General features: G+C 39.3%; 1 protein-coding gene and 1 long non-coding RNA gene across 2 annotated transcripts in view; one reads left to right on the top strand and one right to left on the bottom strand.

The window, feature by feature from the left end:
• LOC135466224 (putative stoned B-like protein) overlaps positions 1–12,650 on the top strand; it is a 48,520-nt gene that overhangs the window by 6,952 nt on the left and 28,918 nt on the right. The window lies entirely within an intron of this gene.
• On the bottom strand, positions 5,657–8,987 carry LOC135468927 (uncharacterized). The gene is made up of 3 exons (XR_010444267.1): positions 8,649–8,987; positions 6,857–6,954; positions 5,657–6,352 (listed from the first exon to the last, which is right to left on the bottom strand). It is a non-coding gene; the product is annotated as an uncharacterized LOC135468927 (long non-coding RNA).

The following is a 12,650-nucleotide window of genomic DNA, read 5'->3' as shown; positions in this document are numbered from 1 at the left end:
AATCAATGAGTTTAAATTCAATGCAAGCAGACTGTGGGTGAATTGGTTTTTCTGAAATTCTGTCTTGATACATGAGGGTTATCTGATTATAGACAAGGAATCTGGTGCAATTTAGGCATCCTGTTCATTTGGATGTCTTTATGGTCAGTTGGGGTACTGGTATATGGCTGTGCTTTCCTCAGCTCTGTTCTCTTCCCATCACCTATAAACCAAACCACGACTGTATGAGTTAATACTGTTGAATTCAGTGTGAAACTCCAATCAAATAAGCTGGTAAACATGCATTTAGCTTTTGCATAATATTACCCTCTGAGCATACATGTAGGTTTAGCCAGAGGGATGTGTCAGTGTCTTTGAGATGCTCTATTTTGAAAAAATTAACACAGAAGAGAAAAAAGTGGAAATGTGACGGCCTGATTTCAATTTCTGGCTATAAAAACTATGCCCATTAGTCTGCAATTAGATATACATTCTTTCCAATATTCTTTGAATGTATTCCTAAATCAGCTTAGCCAAAAAACTTGTGACCATGTTAATGGCACTTGTTCTCCACCTCCACGGCTTTAAAATATATAGTGAGGTGGATTTGAGTATATACTGAACTTAATATAGTGTCTTTTGTTAAAAATGAATTGATCGGACAGATTCATGTTATCCAGTTTAATGACATTTTTTTGTATTTTAACGTGTCTGCTTTTATGTTAAATATTTATGCAAGAAGGTTAAACATGTAGTTACACCATGGTTTATAATGTGAGCCGTGGTAAGGTTAATACAGTATACGCATAAAGCTAATGTGATAAGGACGATCAGTTTGCTAAAGCAAGCTTTGAGACCCCTGTGGGTGTTATTATTGTAGTTAATGCTGCTGATGGCATTGGGAACTGTTAATGCATAACACCAGTGAAATGCAAATGGGTTGAACTAGGAACAGATGTTCTGAGAATGTGATTAACACATTAATTCTCTACTCTGTCTTCCATAACTTAACACCGCTTATTGGATGTCGTAATACACAGAAGTCAAGAAATTGCTGCTCAGTGTTTGAACTGCCAGATAATGCTGTTGTATGTTCTGACTATTATTGTAATTAGGTAAATGATTGTTCATGGGAGATTGAACCTGATGATGGATGTCATTATTAGTCTAATAGGCTGTTGACATTCATGTACATTTTGTACCTTGCCTACATCTACTAGTAGTGTTGATATTAAACATTTGGTCTGCCAAATGATTATACAAGTAGATCTAGGATTACACAACAATGTTGTTGGGATTAATGGATGCTTGCATGATGCTTTATACTGAAGTGTAATTAGGGATGTGAACACAAGATCGTGTTGTGTTCCTCAGAAGAACAAACTCTTCCAAATAATTAAATGGTCCAAACTTGATAAACAAAGCAGAATAAAGTCCTTCATTTGGACATAATATTTTGATGGTTTTGCTTCACTGTAAATGAAATGACGCATTTTTCTGATGCACTTTTTTTTCAAGATTGGGATCCAGGAACATTTGTTCTTTACTTAATTTCTTTAAAAGACTTGATCAAATGCCATTATATGTGAAAAAATTTCATTTGGAAGTAGCAATCCAACTGAAGCTTTCAAATTGATTAACCATTGAATATTGAAATGTGATGTTTACCAATTTTCAAGCTTCAGTTGGATTACTAAGTCTTTTAAAGATAAAGGACAAACGTTCCTGGATCCCAGTCTTGGCAAAAAAGAATGCGTCCTTTCATTTACAGTGACACAAATGTTTAAGTGTGCATCTGTCACCCTACATGTGCTCTTGCGTAAAACCAGAATACACCACAATTTCTTCCGTACCAGAACATATTTCATTAAATATGATTAACTGGTGGCATGCAAAGGAAATGTGTGAATAATTTATGTCTTCCTCCTTTTCGCAAAGCCCTGGTATTCATAAATAAATCAAAATGACTGAGAACAAGCTCTATAGCCTTTACTATAGCCCCTTTTGTAATTGGTGTGTTTTACCTTGATTTTGATGTGCTGTTAAAGCTTCTGACATTTTTTTTTTTTTTTAGTTTGCCTGGACCAAGTATATGTGTAGCTTGTGTCATAACCTGAGCGTTGTCATCTGTAGTCAATAACAGCTAAAGCAATCTTAAGGTATTTGCTAATGTGGTATATTGAAAAGTACTTCATGTATTGAGGTCATGTCTTGCATACAAGTATGTTAAGCACAATAATATGAAGGGCTTGCTCCGTTGTGGGTGCCCTATGTGCATATTAATAAATTATCGTAAATTACAAATTCTAAGGCTTAGTCTTTTGTGTATTGGAATCAGTGTTACTGAAGCTAAGTGTAAGGGTGGTGTCTCAGAAAGCTCTACGTGCATTGTGCTCGGTTTTTGAATACATTTAAAGCACAATAATGCAAGGGAGATGTTCTGTATGCTTATTGATCACAGTACAGTACAAAATTCCTGACTTCATATCTCTTTTCTGTAGTCAAATTTATGTTATTTAAAGTGAACATAAAGTCAGCCACTAAATCTGAATTAACTAGTAAAATAGTATCCCAGAAATGTTTTGTAATATTTAAAAATTCTACATCGCTTATCAACAAAATAAATAGCAAACAATTGTCAGTACCTAGCCACTCATTTGGTGACGCCATTGTGCCATGTTATAGCTATCTAGAGTGATGTCACAAAACCTAGGAGCTCTCCCGTACCATCGGTATTAAACAATGTAACCATACAAACAAAAACGCCTGGTGCCGAACCAAAGAGTATCAACTTTGTCCTGTGTTCAAAGGGCCGATGTTTCTGTTAGTTTGGCGCTCAGTCAAGGCGAAGTTGATGGACACAAGCGTCATGTTTTGGCAGCACTGCTCGTCCTTGTTCTGCATGGGTGTAAGCAGTATACTGTGCTGGTTGTACCAACATCAGGGAACTTACTAAACATAGCAGGATCTTTTGATTTATAACAGACTCTAATAATGAATCTTATTTTGCCAAGGAAAAATAATGCAAAGTCATAATATATTTCTTCAAGCAATGACTCTCCTGAGACGGTTTTCTTGCTACATGTAGCTCACTCTTACTTCATATTCTCGGCTTTCAAAAGTCTATAGAATTATTTTATATATTTTTCTGTGATGACTGTGTCTTATATCCTTTTTTCTGTGTATATATAGTGGCAGATTTTATATTCACTTTAAGGTAAATGTTTAGGTACTCTATGGATTGAACTGAAGGTTTGCACCCAAGTGGTTGGGTGTCATATCTGGTGTCTGCGGCATGATATTTCTGTGGCGGCAGCACTTTGTCGACATAGACTCGCCCTGCCACAAGAAGACACAGTATTTGCACACACACCTAATCAAATGACTCCTCGTCATCAAATGACTGAAAAATTTTTCAGTACAAGATTAAACCCCAAGCATACAAACATCTACATACATTCCAGCACAGTATGTACATGTCTGTAGTACCACAACTGGTGACAGTTTGCATGCAATTTATGCCTCAATTATGTCTAATTTTGAGATTATGATTTTATGTATTTTAGCCCCCAATAGCACCCAACAAGTGTGAAGGGAATCAGTTCAGCTGAAATCACGTTTGTTCCTTGACTCCTGCTTGAGCATGTCTCATGGTTTACCTAGGTACGGTAGGATTACGGTTCTCAGCAGTTTTTATTTGTCATGTTACGAATTTACATTAACAGAAACTTGATTAACACTCAAATGTAATCAAAAGTGATGCCTAAACATGTACCTATGACTACAGTTTTGCCCTTTTTCCCTTGAATATTTTGATACAGGTACAAAAAAAATGGGGGCCACCACACTATCGCGTTAATTCCGATTTCGCAGTAAATCCATCCATGTAAATTCGAGGGAGCAGTGTATTTGCAACTATATTGACATTGCAGACATGTTCCTGATTGACAGTTCAGAGAAGGGTCTGCCCTATAGCTGAATATTTATGAATTTGTGATTGTAGCAGAAAAGTGCTGAAAAATGCAGTTTTCTAAACGTAATTGTTAATTCAAAATACATGTACATGTATACACTAGTCAGGATATAGAAATTCTCAGGTGTAGTCTCTGTAAGTGTATATTCATATTTTGGTGTTACGGTCATCTGAATATTGTCTTCGATTCACAGTTTTAGACTTTCCTGAAATGACATCCTTGTATATGGGTAGAGGAAAATCTATACATACTATGTACATATGTGACAGTATCACTCAGGACCTGGGTTTCCCCTAGATCTCTGCCAGGTATGCTCCCAACATAATGTTGGCCGTCCTCGCATAAGTGAAATATTCTAAAGTAAGGGGCAAAACACCAGTCAAATAAATAAATAAATTCCTCTTGATAATCAAGGTATTGGGGTCAGTGTAGACACTTGATAGGTTGTTTTACAAGTCAGTTTGACCAGAGCAGTCTGTACTGGCATAATGTTGTTATATCTGAGGTCACAACAAATGTTGTACACTTGTTTACGTAAACATGTAAATTTCAAGTTTAGAAAATAATTCTGGACAATTAAAGCATACAGTGAAAATCATAGAGTAACGCAATGTATCAAGAAATTGAATATGAAATGGTGCATTCCAGTTTGGCTTTTTTGGTACAAATCTGTGATTTAACAAATATCACATTATTTGCATATCTCTCTAAATTTAGCCTGCCCATGACCTGAGCCAGGAGTTGTCTATTAAAGGGAGACAACTTTTATCAATGCTTTTGAGGTTTCACTTTTGTAGAGCTTCCAATAATAAAGCGAATTTGTGTGGAGAATTCTGCGGTCTGTGTGCTATTGATCCTCTATTCCCCTTCTGGCGTTGTCATGGCGATGGTGGGTGGTTAATCACATGTTCTGCAGCAGTAGACTCCAGTATCAAAGCGCCGTCGAGGTAGGCTGGTCGTTCACTTCTTCAACAATCGGAACGCACCAATTAAGGGCATCTATTAATGGAGGTGGCCAGTAGTATTATACCTGGTCATATTTCAAGGCTTCGTGCTCCCCTAGGGCTGAGTGTGACATGGAGGCGATGAGTATAAGGAGCTCATGTCCATCCAGCTAAAGGATCAGCATCTATTATTATTGTTCTCCTTATTTAATCCAGATCATAAACTAATCTTCTCTAGCATAGCGCAAACAACACTAATGTCACCTGAATACATTGCCGATCAGATCCATTACCCAGGCCTTGACTTGATAAGTACATGTACATGTAACATACATGTATATATGTATATGTGTAGCATATAGACCTGGTACAGATCTGGCATATATGCAAGTCATATAATCACGTATAGAGAAGCAAGGGCCTGTTTCACAATGTGTAGATAACATTATGTGCACGCATCTTCCATGACAGCCAATACTGTACTTGTAGGTATTACGTCGCCATGGTATTTAGGTGAACTTGGAGCTCTACAGGAGCTTTGTGAAATAGGGCCGACTTGTCACTGCAGTGATGACATCCTGGTACCAAAACATTGACATGATCATGTACAGACAGGCAATGGTCGCCCATGATGACATCCTGGTACCAAAACATTGACATGATCATGTACAGACAGGTAGTGGTCACCCGTGACGACACTCTAGTACCAAAACACTGACATGCTCATGTACATATACAGACAGGTGGCCACAGACCCCCATTAGTTTTCCATAAGCGACAATGTTAACGTTTAGCGCTGTAGCTCAGTCCCAAACATTCCGAGGCCAATAAGCTTTGGTGCATACCTGGCCCAGCCTGTGAGAAAGAAGCTGTAAAAATCTTGACATAGGTTGACCGTCAAAATCTGGACCTTTCCATGCCGGCAGCTGGGAGGGGTGCCTAGCAACGCCAAGGGGACGTCACTCGCAGCCTCATCACCACCTGTCTCCTTGTGTCCTCTCGCCCAGAATTTCAAACTTTCACCATTAAAACTCATACCTGCCCAAAGCTTAGACAATTTCCATCATTTTGATACCAAGCATGCACCTGTACACCAAAAACGGCAGGCTGGCAGCAAAAAAAGACTTTACACCCTGAAATACACAGAACTACAATCGTCCCTACCGAAAAACGGAAGTTGTAATGGGGGTCTGTGTCCTATCACACCAGCCAACTTTTTTCAAAATCAATAATTTTTGCACCACATAATGCTTACTACCTCTAAACCTCACACATAAAGTTACAGCTTGATACATGCAAAAACTTTTGAGTAGGAGGAATTTAACTTGGGGTACCCCTATCTTGGAAATGTGTCTGTTTGTCCGTCCTCAAGCACAAAGTTCAAAGCTCTGTAGTGCACATACCGTTCAAAATATCTCAACCAGGTCAAATGTTTTGGAAAGCTGGTATGTATATCTGCAAGAAAAATGAAAAAATTCCAATGACAAAGTATTTTACATTTTCCATTGACAAACATTTAGAAAATTATGGATTTTCAAGTAGATTTTCTTGTTTACAGCAGTGTTAAGAAAATACTTAAAAGCCAAAAGTGTCAAAATATATATCAAAAGACAGGTAATTTATCTGACAATTCACTTACAAAATATAGGACATACCTTTTAGCAACTTTGTGCAAAATTTGACTTAAAGTGATACAGGTGGGTAGCAAAGCGGAGTTTCAAAATTCCAGAAAAGTACATTTTGATCACCATCAAAGTAAACATATGCATCCAAATTGATATAGAAATGCTCATAGGCACAGTTTCCATGGATAGGGCTAAAGAAAAGACTAGTATCCCTTTTACATAGTGATTCACATGATAAAACCCTTTAAAAGATCACCCACTACCCCCCCCCCCCCCCCCCCCACTACCCCGCTTTCCCGTCTCCCCCATGGCTGCCATTGGTTGGCTGGCTTACCTCAACTCACAGTGCAAAAGAATCCCACCACCTGTGTTGTTGCCTCAGACTAAATTAGTACTTTCCACATAACAAACACCAAAGTGTGACACTGGCATCTACAAGAGATAAGTAGAGGGGAGAAATATGAATTTGCCACTTACAAAAATAAAGCCACACAGTACATGCACATTGGTCATTCAGACAGTCAGCAAGGCAACCCTCCCAAGACATGTTGAAGGGACCCAAGAAGAGGGGAAAAGCTATACTTTTTAACCTGTAACAACACAGAAATCCTCAAATAATCAGTGAGAAATTACATCCGTAATCAGGTTCCACACTGGGTGTTCCTGGGTGGGCATGAGGAATGGACATTCAAACTGTCCGTACATATATGAGAAACCTGTGACGTTTCCCCGGTTGGGGGAGGGGGGGGGGGGGCTGGAGGGGTATGTATCATGGTGTAGTACCGGACCAATGACGGGGATTCTAGGTCGGCCAAGGGAGTGGAAGACTGCATCCGAATGGTCAGGCCTTTGAGGAAGCTGAACGGCTAGTAGACCCCACTCACCTAGGTAGATCCCAGTTCAATATATGCATAAACCAGGCAAAGTTCACTGACGCCATGTTTGGGAGACAAGATCTAAAGAGGGAAACCAAGACGAAAGCTCAATAGGTATTAAACTAGGATGTGAAAGCCATATGTAGCTGTCTAATTTCTAACTTGTGTGTGAGGACATTGGAAACATAACAAAATCCCAGTTGCCCAGGGAGGTGGATGCCACACTGGGCCAGATACTAAAACAAAAACTCCTTGAGATGTCGCAGGAACAGCGTACTATGTTCTGGTGGAGAAACAGACACCTGGTGGGGCAGAGACTCATTTTCACAAGGGCAATATTCCAACAGATCACACTTACATGTATGCTAGAAACTTGAAATTGATCATTTTTGTTCCAACGCCACACATACTGTGTGAGTGCACATGTAACTTGTCAGAGGAATGAATATACACATGCAATGAAAACTACATGCCTACAGTGGTTTATTTTTAAGTTTAAAGAGGAAAATTTACCTTGTCCACTTCAAGTCTATGCCCAAAACAGCAGACAGTGTTGCAGCAGAGATGCCTGTTTTTAATGTTTTGTGACCTGCAGGATGATTTGAAGCACATTTACCTAGTGTGTGGTGGCACACATGGGAGGAACCTGACTTGGTTTGTAAATTAAATGCACACTGGCCCTCTCTACTACTCTAGCCAAGTAAATTAATCTGCTGATGTGTTTTTATCCACCTGTGTGAGGCTGGGCCCTTATATGTGATGCAAGGCCTTATTGACCATCCTTAATCACACCACCCTATCTATCAGCCACATACTCCAATTTCACTCGCAGCACTCAAATTTTGCATTATTTATCAAATGTCAGCCCCAAAAGAGACATTTTAAAAACCAGGAACAATGAAACGTTGTCTGTGTTTGTTCCAGTCTGTTTATACTCCTGTACTACCCTTGACCACAGAGCGTTTTAGCCGATTTTTAGACAAAATGGATATGTGGGGAAAATATAGAATTAAAAAGCTTTAAAACTGCTCAATCAAGTTCCATGTCAATGCAAACCACATCGCAGATGTACCCACCAAATATTATCAGGCTGCTGCGAAATCTGAGCACACAGTGACATATTACATGTTTTGGCACAAGTGGACAGATCAGGCCACAGACCCCCATTAGTTTTCCATAAGCGACAATGTTAACGTTTAGCGCTGTAGCTCAGTCCCAAACATTCCGAGGCCAATAAGCTTTGGTGCATACCTGGCCCAGCCTGTGAGAAAGAAGCTGTAAAAATCTTGACATAGGTTGACCGTCAAAATCTGGACCTTTCCATGCCGGCAGCTGGGAGGGGTGCCTAGCAACGCCAAGGGGACGTCACTCGCAGCCTCATCACCACCTGTCTCCTTGTGTCCTCTCGCCCAGAATTTCAAACTTTCACCATTAAAACTCATACCTGCCCAAAGCTTAGACAATTTCCATCATTTTGATACCAAGCATGCACCTGTACACCAAAAACGGCAGGCTGGCAGCAAAAAAAGACTTTACACCCTGAAATACACAGAACTACAATCGTCCCTACCGAAAAACGGAAGTTGTAATGGGGGTCTGTGTCCAGGTAGTGGTCACCCATGATGAAATCCTGGTACCAAAACACTGACATGATCATGTACGTGTACAGACAGGTAGTGGTCACCTGTGAGGACATCCTGGTACCAAAACTTTGACATGCTCATGTACAGACAGGCAGTGGTCACCCATGATGACATCCTGGTACCAAAACTTTGACATGCTCATGTACATGTACAGACAGGTAGTGGTCACCCATGATGAAATCCTGGTACCAAAACATTGACATGCTCATGTACATGTACAGACAGGCAGTGGTCACCCGTGACGACACTCTGGTACCAAAGCATTGACATGCTCATGTACATGTACAGACAGGCAGTGGTCACCCGTGACGACACTCTAGTACCAAAACACTGACAAGCTCATGTACATGTACAGACAGGTAGTGGTCACCCATGATGACATCCTGGTACAAAAACATTGACATGATCATGTACAGACAGGCAGTGGTCACCCGTGACGACAGTCTGGTACCAAAGCATTGACATGATCATGTACAGACAGGTAGTTGTCACCCGTGACGACACTCTGGTACCAAGACTTTGACATGCTCATGTACATGTACAGACAGGTAGTGGTCACCCATGATGACATCCTGGTACCAAAACATTGACATGATCATGTACAGACAGGCAGTGGTCACCCGTGACGACAGTCTGGTACCAAAGCATTGACATGCTCATGTACATGTACAGATAGGTAGTGGTCACCTGTGATGAAATCCTGGTACCAAGACATTAACATGATCCTGTACATATACAGACAGGTAGTGGTCACCTGTGATCATGTACAGACAGGCAGTGGTGTATGTGCTATACATGTACAGTAGCATGTTAGTGTTTTGGTACCAAGATGTCATCATGGGTGACCACTGCCTGTACATTAAACAGGGATATGACCATTGTTTTCACAATGGAACAAAGGGAGATAACCTAGTCAGCAGACACATATGACATCGGCTGCAGGATATGGAATATACACATCACACACATAACCATTGCCATCCAATGAAGGATGGAGTATCATTTCTGATGTGGACAATCCAATACCCCTGTAACAGTAGTTGTATGTGCTTGCCTGTATCAACCATTAGCACCACTCTTTGTCCATCACACATACCACTGTCTTTGTGTTAAGCAATGCAAGTTTGTGGATACTTGTGGCTCCGCATGCAGTCTTAGTCAACCGAGGTATTGTTTTCTAGGTTACTTTTCAACAGTTATCGACAACATATCTGTGCCACTGTTACACCGAAGTATTTCATGATTTTAGGCCACATGAAGATGACCTATGTTATACATGTGAGCAGTTGTTGTGTAACCATCTTTGCAGGATTCCAGTCTTATTATCGATGGCAACAAACACTTGAGGAAGAATGGTTTGGTAGATTAACATTTACATACTGAAGGAACTTTGACAACTCAAACTTCTGCCACATCTAAAAGTACTAGTTCCAGCACTACAGTACAATATTTATGTCATATCATAGTGAAAATATCATTTTACAAAATTTCTGGATGCAAAACCAGATCTTGATTACCACCAAAATTTAATTGACTGGTCCTTGTGCACCTGTACAAAAATTTCATCTGAATCCCTGAATATCATTTTCCATAAATTTCTGAAAGGCAGACACACTGACTAATGCATTTACATGTATATGTATTTATTTGTTAGATTGGTGTTTTGTGCCAAGCTCAAGAATATTTCACTTATACAACAGCGGCCAGCATTATGGATATTAGATTTATAAGCCAGCCACAACATACATGTAACCTCCTTGGCAAACACAATAAACCATTGGCACCTGTGATACTGCTAATTAATATTTTAGAAATACTGTAAGCCAATGTTTAAAGTACACATATTTGACGTTTGCACGTGTTCATGTAATCAACTTAGTTTTTCATGTAAATCATTGTCATGTACTGGTTATCACACAGTTTACCATTACTAGTGTTTTTGGTTATGCTTGTTTTAAGTGAAAATTAGACTTGTCTTTGTTTCTAATTTACACTGTCTCTGGTATCTATGTACACATATGGATGTGTGAACAGGTTGTCTCTCAGACCCTTTCCATGCACACAGCTGTGGGTGACAGTTTGCTTTCTCTACATGTATGTGCTGAAATGAGATTGAAGCAATCACAGCTTTCCTGTGATGGAAGTCATCTTAAGTACCTTTAATAAGAAAGACTCATTGCTTCTGCATGTGTCTGTGCTCTGACTTTAGAGAGGATCTTTGCTTGATTTCAATGACCACTGAACATCCACCATTCTCATACAGGAAGAGAAGTAAGTTTCATAATTGATGGAACAGAAAATCTGCCTACATGTGCTTGTATATGCTGTCCCCATGGTGTGCATCATAGGTTGTAGAAGTAGTTTTGTCCCTACATATTCCATGATTCTTGATTGTCATAGGCTGACATCATTTTTCTCTGTGATACTAAATATATATCCTGGGCAGATAAATTACTTTGCAGGCTGACGTCAGTTTTTTTGTTGTAATGTTGCATTCTTATGGCTCGAGGTTAAAATTTCACACCCAAGGTTTAAATCCCCATGTACCCTTCTCAACATGCAGATATCTTAAAATTGTGCCATAAAATGAATGAAGACACCATAGGTGTGAGGGATACCTGCCAACAACCAGTTAATAGTCTAGGTACATGTTCAAGAATTATTTGGTATCATTAGAAGTTTATGAAACATTTCTGTACATGTTAGACCTGTGTATGTGCAAGTCAAGTCTTGTTGCATTTAAATATACTGCATCTATTGCCATTCAAGGGACATCAAATAAAGAGCCTTAGATGCACTGAATAGTTGTTAATGAAACGGCTTTATGGATAGTCTTTGATGCAGAATGTTTAAAGGACAAGCAGCTTCAGCAGTGAATGATTTTTCAGAGAAAACCGTGAGCGATTCGTTAGCAGTGTCCATGTATCCAGGGGAAATACAACGTACAGAGCTAGTGTTGAACATGTTTCTGAATAAGTACAGAACCATGATGGTCAGGATTTGTGTTGGCCCTTGTGTATAGTGAGTATGCAAATATATATGCTCACAGTTTGTTTGTAAATGCCATAATGCTTCGATAAGAAATTTTAAAAAAATAAAAAATTGGATTCATTTGTAATATCAGATCTTCTCAAAGAAACGTCATACACATTTACTGTAGTATGTCTTATGGAAGTATGAATTTAAGAAACTGACACTATCTTTCTCCACATTTGAGCATGTGATTTATTCTTATAATACTTTGTAGATTTTCATGCATTCACATTCTGAATTAGAGTATCTGAAAACTACTTATATTGCACGAATCTATACACAGTTTAGTTTTTATTGTTCAGTGCAAGTTTATACGGTGTAGACATGTTAATCATGAATGTGGCCTTGATGCTTAGAACCATAATTGAAGAGCATACTTTGGAGATGAGGATTTCAGTGTTCATTGACGTGGTATATCTAAATGGAGCATTTGGTGTGTTTTAAAGAGTGAGTAACAGAAGCAGTCTGACCAACACTCAGACGTTGTCATTTGATATGAATGATTCCTGACGTGAATCAGGCACAAACACTGATTAGAGTGGGAGGGACAACAAAAACCTTCTAGAGGGAAATACAA

The sequence above is a fragment of the Liolophura sinensis genome, chromosome 6 (genome assembly GCF_032854445.1).
Source record: "Liolophura sinensis isolate JHLJ2023 chromosome 6, CUHK_Ljap_v2, whole genome shotgun sequence".
In the NCBI taxonomy this organism is placed as follows: Eukaryota; Metazoa; Mollusca; class Polyplacophora; order Chitonida; family Chitonidae; genus Liolophura; species Liolophura sinensis.
This window is presented reverse-complemented; position numbering and strand designations above follow the sequence as displayed.